At 31.5% G+C, this 10,485-nt stretch overlaps 1 pseudogene; it reads left to right on the top strand.

The window, feature by feature from the left end:
- The first annotated feature begins 374 nt into the window (after positions 1 to 374).
- On the top strand, positions 375 to 8,228 carry LOC140874045 (protein FAR1-RELATED SEQUENCE 5-like; annotated as a pseudogene).
- Positions 8,229 to 10,485: the final 2,257 nt, after the last annotated feature.

The following is a 10,485-nucleotide window of genomic DNA, read 5'->3' as shown; positions in this document are numbered from 1 at the left end:
CATGTGGGGTTTATACTTCTATACCATGGACTTCACATATAAGATTACAATTCAAAGGTAGGCTAATAGACTGCACTCGTAAATTAAAGGAGTAGCATGGATAAAGTTACGTTTCCGAAATTTTTCCCCAAAATTTTCGAACCATTTTAAGTATACGGTACCATTTTTTGCTATCATGTCTACTTTGCCTCTCGAAATTTTTTTGATTTTTTAAAAGGTTCATTTACCATAGGACCCAAAGGCAAATGAACAAGTAAGCGCCGAAGAGTGTTATCCCGCCATGTATTCTTACATGGAGAGAGTGCATTCGGCTGATAACAAGATGGACAAAGACCATGATTTGATTATCGACAGCTGTACCGGCTGTGACGGAGATGGCGGCGGTGGCGATGGTTGTTGAGTTTGTACCAGAGGATATGGTGATAATATGAGTGGAATCAAGTCCATGGAATAATAAAGTGATCAGATTATATTTTTACTTTTGATTTTATTTTTGGACCTTGATTTCTTTAATTAATGATTGTTTTTGATATCTTCCGTGAATAAAGAATCTACACTTTTTTTTTTGTATTTTTTTTAAATTACGATATTTCAAATTGCAGTTTAGTCCCTCACTAATTTTTACAACTATGATATTGCTCTTATTTGAATATAAATCAAATTGATTACAAAAATTAATATTATACAAGCACGCAATGCATGCATCAATACACTAGTTATATTAATGACCAACTAATTTAGATCATTGGAAAATGATTTAAGTCAAAAAGAAAAGTGTTATTTGCGTTCCATAATTTGTTAATCATACTTCAACATATCATTTTATCTAATTCATTGTCAACACTACCCTTCCTAAATCTTAGTTAATTTTCAACTTACTATAAGTTTTCTTTTTTCATATTAACTATTATGATAATTATATTTTTAATATTTAATCAAAATTTTATCTTATATAATAATAATAATAACCTCATTATTTAGCTATTATTAAATTTTAAAAGACACATTAAATTTTTCTATGTCACGTACATAAATTTGATTTAATATATGTAGTAAATCGTACCATGATTTAAGTAAATTAATAGTAAACACGATTAAGGGTTACTATTTAAACAAATCAAAGGCTTAATATGGATTAAAATATACATTCCAAGCTTTGGCCTGCCCTGTTCGGAAGCTTCGATCCCACCCTTCAAACGTTCTGATCGATCTCATGCATTCGATTGCGTGTCAAAACGCTGACGACATGTCACTAGTGTGCATGGTCTAATTCTTCAGAAGTTCCGATCTCTTGTTCGGTGGTTCTGATCTCATCCTCAGCTTCCAAACTGCATCGCTTGGTCCGAACTCTTCAGACCTTCCGATCTCCCTATGGTTCATGTTCGGACCTTTCAAACTACTCGAGTCAACTTTGACTCTTGGACCATTTTCCGACATCCTGGAGTCGATTGGTCTTATTAATCATATTAAAATATCTTAATCGTTTAAGCTCGTAAAATTAGATACATGTTACTACACCTATCGTGATTCGTGATGATGGAGATCGATACTACGGTGATCGAGAAGAGTGTGTGAGATACCGAGAGGATTGGACCTCAGATGGTACTCACTCATGACACCTAGTCAAAGTAAGATTGATCTAGTTGACTCAGTTATCTATTCACATCACTTGCATGCATCATATCGATTTGTATACTAAAATTGACATACTAGATGTTAGTCTCTCACGTCATTGGTGTTATCTTGGACACTTCATTCGTTGGGGCACGTCTCAGGTTGGACTGTGCACCAAATTTTGATTATCACCATTTTTATTGGTATATCGAGTAAAACACAATTAATCATTTTTGGTACATAAATTTCACTTGTTATCGCATGCAAGGGCGGAGGTAGGTGTTAGGCCACCCGGGCCAAATTTTTTTAAAATTTTTTATATTGACAAAAATTTTTTAAAATGAATTTTAAGTGTTATTTTTGGGCTAATGTTATACTAGCTAGCCCGGGTAATTCAATTAAAAAAATAAAATATCCCACTTTTTAGTTCTCAAAACTAGTCCAAAAAATAATAATGAAACTAAAAATGAGTTGTTTTTCATGTTTTTCCTTGTCTTAGTGTCATATTTTTCACTCTCTATCTTCTAAAGTTCTCTGACATTATAATGTTTTCACTTTTATAAAGTATATATCGACCAAACAATTATGCAATTTGTATATTCGCTGAGAAATATTTAATATTTTTGTAATTAATTTTGAGGCGATTTTTTCTGGTTTTTTTAATAAAAAAAATTTACTATTTTTTCTACAAAATCGGTATTTTCAGCTTCTATGATTTTTGGATTTTTCGCTAAAAAATTTTAGCCCGGGTGGAGCTGAAATCCTGGCTCCGCCATTGATCGCATGAGAAATATTCATTTATATTTCTAAAGTTTATAAGGAGTTTTTCCTTCTTCTTATGTGATTTAAATTGAGAATACATGTTGTAAATGAACCGCCAAGTTTAGGTGAATATCATAGCTTTTTAAATTTTGAGCGTTAAAACCAAGAAATCGAAAGTCAAGATTTTATTATCTTTTAAATTTGGATTTAAGAGATTGCTTTAAAAATTTAAAGCTTATACATTATCATCAAATTTGGTCACATTGTATACGCTATCACTTCACTTGTTATTGGATTGGTGCTAAAACTTCCAAGCTTTCCAAATTTTAAGCGTTATAACTTAAAACTCTAAATTCAAGATTTTATTATTGTAAATTTTAATTTAAGCAGGATAGCTTACAAAATTTAAACTTGGACTTTAGAGTTTCATTCAGAACTTGAATTTCAAGCGTAAAAATCTTATAAAACTTTATTCAAGATTTTATTTCTTATAAATTTGAAGTTTTAAGCATACGAAACTTACAAAACTCAACTTGAATGAAAAGAAAAATATCACAAAAAAAAAAATTGTCAGACAATACATCATACTGTATATAGTTGACACCATTCTCCTTGGTCTTACACCAAGTTTCCTTCAGAATTTGTCAATAGTGAAGTCTGTTTCCAAGTCTATCTCATGACTTATCTGAAAGAATTGACAACAGTCATGTTAATTACTTGATTTCATTTGCCTTTCTTTGGACGTCGAAAATCCTTGGCTATGAGACTCCACGGTTATAGAAATTCACTTCAAACTTTTTGTCATTGTTTTTGCCAGGATACTTTATTATTTTCTAGCGGTTCAACCAAGTTCGCCCTTGCATTCATAGATAATTTCTCGTTGGCCCAAACTGCTTATGATTATCCTGTTCAATATGCAGTCTAAAAATCAAGTCCTCGAGCCTAGCTCATTTCCTTTCACTTATGTTTTAAATAATTTTTGAAATAAATCATCCACGAAAGCAGAAGTTTCTCAATTATTGAAGCAAACTTGAAATGGTTCACTTACTTGCTCGACATGGAAGTTATGTTGTACTAATTGAAAATCTTGAACTTGAGCAATCACGGATTTGGAGTCCACCATTTCAAAATCTAGAAATTTTCCGACAATGAATTTTTTCATGCCGGCACTTTTTGCTCCATATTCCTTTTCAATGTTCTCCACAATTTTTTTATAGTTTCTATTTGACGATGCACGTTGTATAACGTGTTGTCCAAACAATTGAGGATATAGTTACGACATAATTAATCACAATTTTTTCCATATTTCATAAGTTGTCATCTTGGCATTTTCAGTTTCCTTCTCGGATATCGTTGGAGCACTCTCATGCAAAAACTTCACCAGATGTAGTGCAGGAAGATAAAAGATCGTTTTTTGTTGCATCTTTTGAAATCGGTACCCACAAAATTCTAGGGATTTCATGTGCCACTGGAACGGTTGCTGGGATGGGGCAGTAGATATGTAGAAGCCATGTTTTAAAATGCATATTCAAAATATCGTCTTAAGATTGTTGGGTTTGGATTCCATGCAAACTCAAACTCCTTGGTTGATGTCCCAACACGCATTGGAACTAGACACGATCAAAATGTCAAAGTCGAGGCTAGAGTTGGACTCTATTTTCTTAAAATGATTGTCACACACATAATGTTTATGGAATATAGAAACTGTATTTCAAGATACAACGAAATTCGTTTTATAATAGGAGCACTCAAAATTACAAAACTCGATAAACTTCAATATGCTTTGCGAAATTTCTGAAAAATGCCGACGAGAAATTTATGCAAAAATATGTTATGGACCAAAATGAATGTAATTTTTCGTTTTCAGAATGTCTAACTCTACGGGAAAATTTTTTCAGTATCAAAAATGGTGTAACAATACCTGTTACACCAATCTTCTCTTGCCATGTGTCTTTTCTAAATTCCAACAATTTTGTGAATTTGACCCATCAAACACACTTAAGCACTTTCCAAAAACTAATTACTTGCCTTTTAATAAATTGTAATATAATGTACTCATATATATAATAAAATACCTAAATAAGTCAATTTCGTTTATAATCGGCACAAATTTCTATATCAATTACGTACGTATAACTTTTATGAATTTTTTTAAATCTAAATTAAAACCGATAAACTTCTTTGCTCATGAAAAATAAAAACTCAAACCAACAATTAAAATACTAAAAAGCTCCATCTTCCTACCCAAACAAGAGGCTACTCCATCTTCGTCGCTGCATACTAGAGCAGATATTATCAACGGGTTTTGGTAAGAATCATTATTCTTGCGTGAAGAGTTATTATTAATCTATTATATTTATGTATTTATTATAATCTATTGATTATCATGCACGTTCTATATATATAAATATTATATTTAATTCACATCCATTTGATGATTCTTATAGTTATTTTCTTTTGTTATATATAAAATTGTTTGTGAATTATATTCGCATGTGTAATTCAAAACTAGATTAAACTATTAATTTATGTGTTATAAGATTAATTGTAAAAAAACCTCCGAAGTTTTTTTTGTATTTGCAGATAATTATGGACAAAGATAGTAGTTTGAAATAAAATTTTGCGGTAGTTCGTATGTTAGATTTTGGTCAAAAAAATATTATTTCAGAAAGTCTTGAAGATGCTAAAAAAGATGTGAATGCTGAGTTTGATAGTGGAGAAAATTCCAATGCGGATTTTCACTTCGATATTTCAATAGTGCTGATTCCATATGTTGGTATGGAATTTACTACTGAAGAAGAAGCATATAAATTTTATAATGAGTATGCAAGATTGGTCGGTTTTAGCATTAGAAAAAGTGCATGTCACAAGGATAGCAAGGGAAACACTCTTGACAGAATATATTGTTGCTCATGTCAAAGAGGAAAAGATAAATGAGATGTGAAGGTCAAGTCTCATCGTCGGAAGCAAGAACTGGTTATTGCGCACAAATAAAAATCAATGCTCGTGAGCAATGTTTTCATAATCGGACCGGTGATCGAACCGGTTTACTTAAAAAAATGGTCCAACCGGTCGGACCGTTTTAACCGGACGGTCGAACCGAAAAACCGTTTATATAATTTAATATAATAAATAATATATTTTGGAATTTTAAAAACTTAAAAATTATATAAATAGATATAAAATATATATTTAACATAGTTTAAAAGCTAAATAAATATGTAAATATATTTAAAATATCAATTACAGTTATAAATTATTTAAATAATAAATTATTTATTTTTTAAAAAACCAATAATTATTTTAAAAAAATTTAAATGAAGTATAAATTTCAAATAATAATGTATTTATATATAAAAATATTAAATCTAAGGTTTAAAAATAAAAAAATTTAAATTTTCAAAATAAAAAAATAAAAAAAATTCGAAAAACCGGTTGAACCGGTTTAACCGGTTGAACCGGTTTTCAGGTTCTTGGCCGGTTTTGACCGGTTCTGACCGGTTGGACCAGTTTTTCGGTTTTTGGGGTCGGATCGGACCGGTCCGGCGACCGATTCCCGATCGAACCGGTTGAACCGGTCGGTCCGGTCCGGTTCCGAAAACACTACTCGTGAGACTGGAAAATTCAAAGTTGTTAACTTTGTTTCTTCTCATAATGGGCATAACGTCGTTAGTCCAAATAAATCTCATATTTTAAGATCTCATAGAACTATTGATGCTACACGAGAAATGGATGTTGTTAATTTTGATATATTTGGGATACGACCACAAGCAGCTGTAGATTATCTGATATGTAAATTAGGTGGGTGTGAGATTGTTGGATTCATTCTTGAAGATTATCGGAATTATTTACGAACAAAGAGAACTGCAGGAATTAAAATAGGTGATACATGAGGAGTCCTCGAATATTTGCAGCAAATGCAGTCAGATGATCCAAATTTCTTTTATGCAATTCAAGTTAACAATAGTGATTTGATAACTAATATATTTTGGGCTGATGGACAGATGAAGGCTGACTATATGTTCTTTGGGGATGTAGTGTGCTTTGATACGACATATAGGATAAATAAAGAATGCAGACCATTTGCATTATTTGTTGGGGTTAATCATCATAAACAATATATTGTCTTCGGCGCGACATATGATGAAACAGGTGAAACTTTTAATTGGATCTTTGATACCTTTGAAAATGTAATGTGTGGAAAGAAACCAATAACTATTCTTACTGATCAAGACGCATCTATGGCAAAGGCATTATCTGAAAAGTGGTCTAAGACATCTCATCGCTTGTGTATTTGGCACATTTATCAAAATGCAGCGATACATCTCAGTCATGTGTTTTCCGGTCATGAAAGTTTTGCAAAAGATTTCGGTGCTTGCTTATATGATTATGAAGAGGAGGATGAGTTTTAGGAAGCATGGAAAATCATGCTTGAGAAATATGATCTTTTTGACAATAAGTGGTTGGAAAGAATGTTTAATATTAAAGAAAAATGGGCACTTGTATATGGATGACAAACATTTTGTGCAGATATGACCACTACTCAACGTAGTGAGAGTATGAACAGTATTTTAAAGAAGTAAGTGAACAATAACTATAGTCTGGTACAATTTTTTCAGAATTTTCGTAGATTGGTTGATGATCGTCGTTATGAAGAACTAAAAGAAGATTTACGAACAAATAATAGTACCCCAGTGCTTTCATTTCCAGTTGAAATTCTTAAACATGCTATGGAAGTTTATACACATGAAGTCTTTAAATTATTTCAGGTAGAGTTAAGCAAGGCATATGATGCGAGATTAGATATTGTTTCGGAATCTGGTATTATATCGGAATACAAGATCACATCTTTCAAAAAGTCATACCAATATTTAGTGGGATATGATTCTTCAAAGCAGAAGGTCTTTTGAACATGTAGAAAGTTTGATTTCGGAGGAATTTTATGTTCACATGCTCTTAAGGTGATCAGTTATAAAAGTATCACAAGAATTCCTCAGTTTTATATTATTAGAAGGTGGACAAAGATGGAGAAAAAAGGTGTAGTTAAGGTTGTTTCACAACATTCAGAGAAAAACGAGATTTTATGTAACGTGAAGGAAGATGGTGAAAAAACGTTGATCGGTGCACACTACAAAAATTTATGCCGATTGTTAATCAATTATCAACACGTGTTGCTTTGACAAAAGAAACATATGAAATTGCAAGAAATGATATGTTTAAGACGATGGAAGATATTGATTTATGTCTAGAGAATAATGTCAAAGTGAAAAAATCTTTCGGTCCCATAGTTGAAATTCAAAAACATAGTGATTCGTGTGAAATTGTGCCAAGAAGATTGAAAGTAAAACAAAATTCGAGGAGTAAATATGGAAAAAGATTGAAATCCAGTTTAGATAAAGTTAGCAGAAGAATCAAGTCAAATGTTAAAGGATCTTCTTCTTCGAATCAATCTTCTCAAATGTGCGGCGCTGCTGAAGAAAATATTTCTTATGAGGTAAATTAAATATTTAAGAAATAATAAACAAATTTGAAATCTTGTTGAAAATAAATTACATACTATTTGTTGAATTATATTGCAAACTTATTTTAGCTTTGTGTTTTTTAATAGAATTATCAAATTTATCATTCTCCTTTGAGCGTACCTCATGGAACATTTACACAATTACTTCAGGTAACTCGTGTACATATATACCTTTCTCTTTTATCAATTTTTAAAAATATCATTTGACACACATCCACTATATATGCAGAAACAAAATTTTGGAAGTCTGGATGTAAATGTGGCGTCGATCGAAACACAACAACAAAATGGAAATAACAAGAGCGAAAATCTCAATTCATCATGGACTTGATTACTTGAAGAAGTTCTTAATTTAATGATATAATGTTTATATATTACAAATAAATTCTTTCAAATACTCTTCGTTATTTTCTCGGTTGATTTTTAAAAATATTGATTTAATTGATTGTCGGATTATTTTATGCTGTGTAAGTTTTTTTCAATTTAAATTAGTTTTTTATGTTATTATCATTTAATTATATATTATTGCTTATATTTTCGTACATTTTCATTTAACGAGAAGTTATATTTTTACAAACGTTCATCAATATGAAAATAAAAAAAATTAAACTAAGAAAATAATATATATATATATATAATGAGAAAAAAAAATTAACAAAATATTATGGTTATAAACTAATTTAACTTATTTATATATATTTTATAATATATGAGTATAATATATTACAATTTATACGTAATTGATATAGAAATTTGTGTCGATTATAAACGAAATTGACTTATTTAGGTATTTTATTATGTATATGAGTATATTATATTTCAATCTATTAAAAGACAAGTAATTAGTTTTTGGAAAGTACATAAGTGTGTTTGGTGGGTAAATTCACAAACCAGGGCTTGGTAGCAGGAGTCTTCAGAAGAGTTTTAGATTAAGATTTTAACTGGTATTTATTCGATTTGGTTGTATTTAAGATTTAATTATCTTGGGTTGTATATCTGTGAGACCCCGATTCTAATCATCTAATCAAGAGTTAATCCTATCGAGAACCATTCAAAGTCCAAAAGATAATACATCAAATGAAAATTAAAAAAAAAATTATTTTTCTTGTGAACAGTACTGCGCTCGATCCTATAAAAATCCAGGATCGAGCGCACCATATTCCTGAAATCTCTGCCGAGGAAAAAAATAAGTGCCGCGCTCGATCTGGCAAAAAGCCAGGATCGAGCACACCATTTTGTGCAAGTCTCTGCCTCGAAAATCACAGGGGCCGTGCTCGATCTCACGAACTCGTGCGATCGAGCGCATGGTCAGCCCAGAAAATCTGAAAAATTCAGAACATGCACTTGTATTCCAATCATCAATTCAACTCAATCTAGATGCTCATAATTCATAAACAACAACATGCAACCATGCTTAAACATCATTCAACATACATGGTAGTTCTAGAGTTATACATTTCTTCGTGGAAGAGAACATGCATCGGTTCTAGGTTCGACACAAATACAACCTAAAACAAAAGACTAGATTGACATGCTCTTCCGTTATAAACCAAAGTCTCACTTTAATCTTCGATCTCAATCTATCCTTGTCGTCTCTGACTCGGTCCTGCCCCACTTGTTGTCATGCACACATACAAAAACAAGACAACAGCCGGATAATCTGGTGAGAATACAATTCCCAGTAAAAGAGACAACATGCATATCAAATAAACACATCATGTCATGATATGCATCAATTCACCTCGTATATCAACTTCAGATATAATTCAAGTAATTCATTCAAGTACTGAATTAAAATGATATGCATGTCTGTAAAACTTCTGGATTATCAGACTCAGATAATCAAATGGAATTCTTCTTTCTTTTTTCGGTTTGGGATCCCAAAGTTAAAATATCCAACAATCACACCGACAACCCTCTCGAGGTGGACGAGGCATATTTTAATCCTCTAGACTCCGGAGCATTATAGAAAGTGTTTCTCGACAATTGGTAAAAATCTGCTAACCAATGTCACTCAACTATAATCACCAGATCGTCTAATTCAAAACGAATAATCATTCGGCTCAATATGAATGCATATGTCATCTCATGAATTCAATCATAAATTCAATAACCAATTCAAATAAGCATTCAATCATGATTTCAACTAAGCATTCAATCTGATTTCAAATAAGCATTCAATCATGCAAGTATGTGATTTATTTGGAACACTCGAATCCAGTCTAATTCGAGTTAATCATTCCATTCAAGTCTAAGTCGTCTTTTACCTTATTCACTTCGAAGGTACTTCAATCTGAAAATCAATAATAAGGATAATAATCAATATCCAATCAAATTCATTCAAAACACAATCAAACTTCTTCGATTGATAAATAAGAAAATCGATACTGTACCGACTTCAATCTTCCAAACTAACCAAAGCTGCTATCTCGCAACTCTGTTGACTTCACTTCAATCTAACAGAAGAAGTCATAAGGATCAATATCGACATCAAAAGCTCAATCAAACTCGATACGATCAAAACATCGCAACGATATCCAAAACTCAAACTGACGGCATAACGGCTATATTCTGACAAACCGGAAACA

The sequence above is a fragment of the Henckelia pumila genome, chromosome 1 (assembly GCF_033568475.1).
Source record: "Henckelia pumila isolate YLH828 chromosome 1, ASM3356847v2, whole genome shotgun sequence".
NCBI lineage: Eukaryota > Viridiplantae > Streptophyta > Magnoliopsida > Lamiales > Gesneriaceae > Henckelia > Henckelia pumila.
This window is presented reverse-complemented; position numbering and strand designations above follow the sequence as displayed.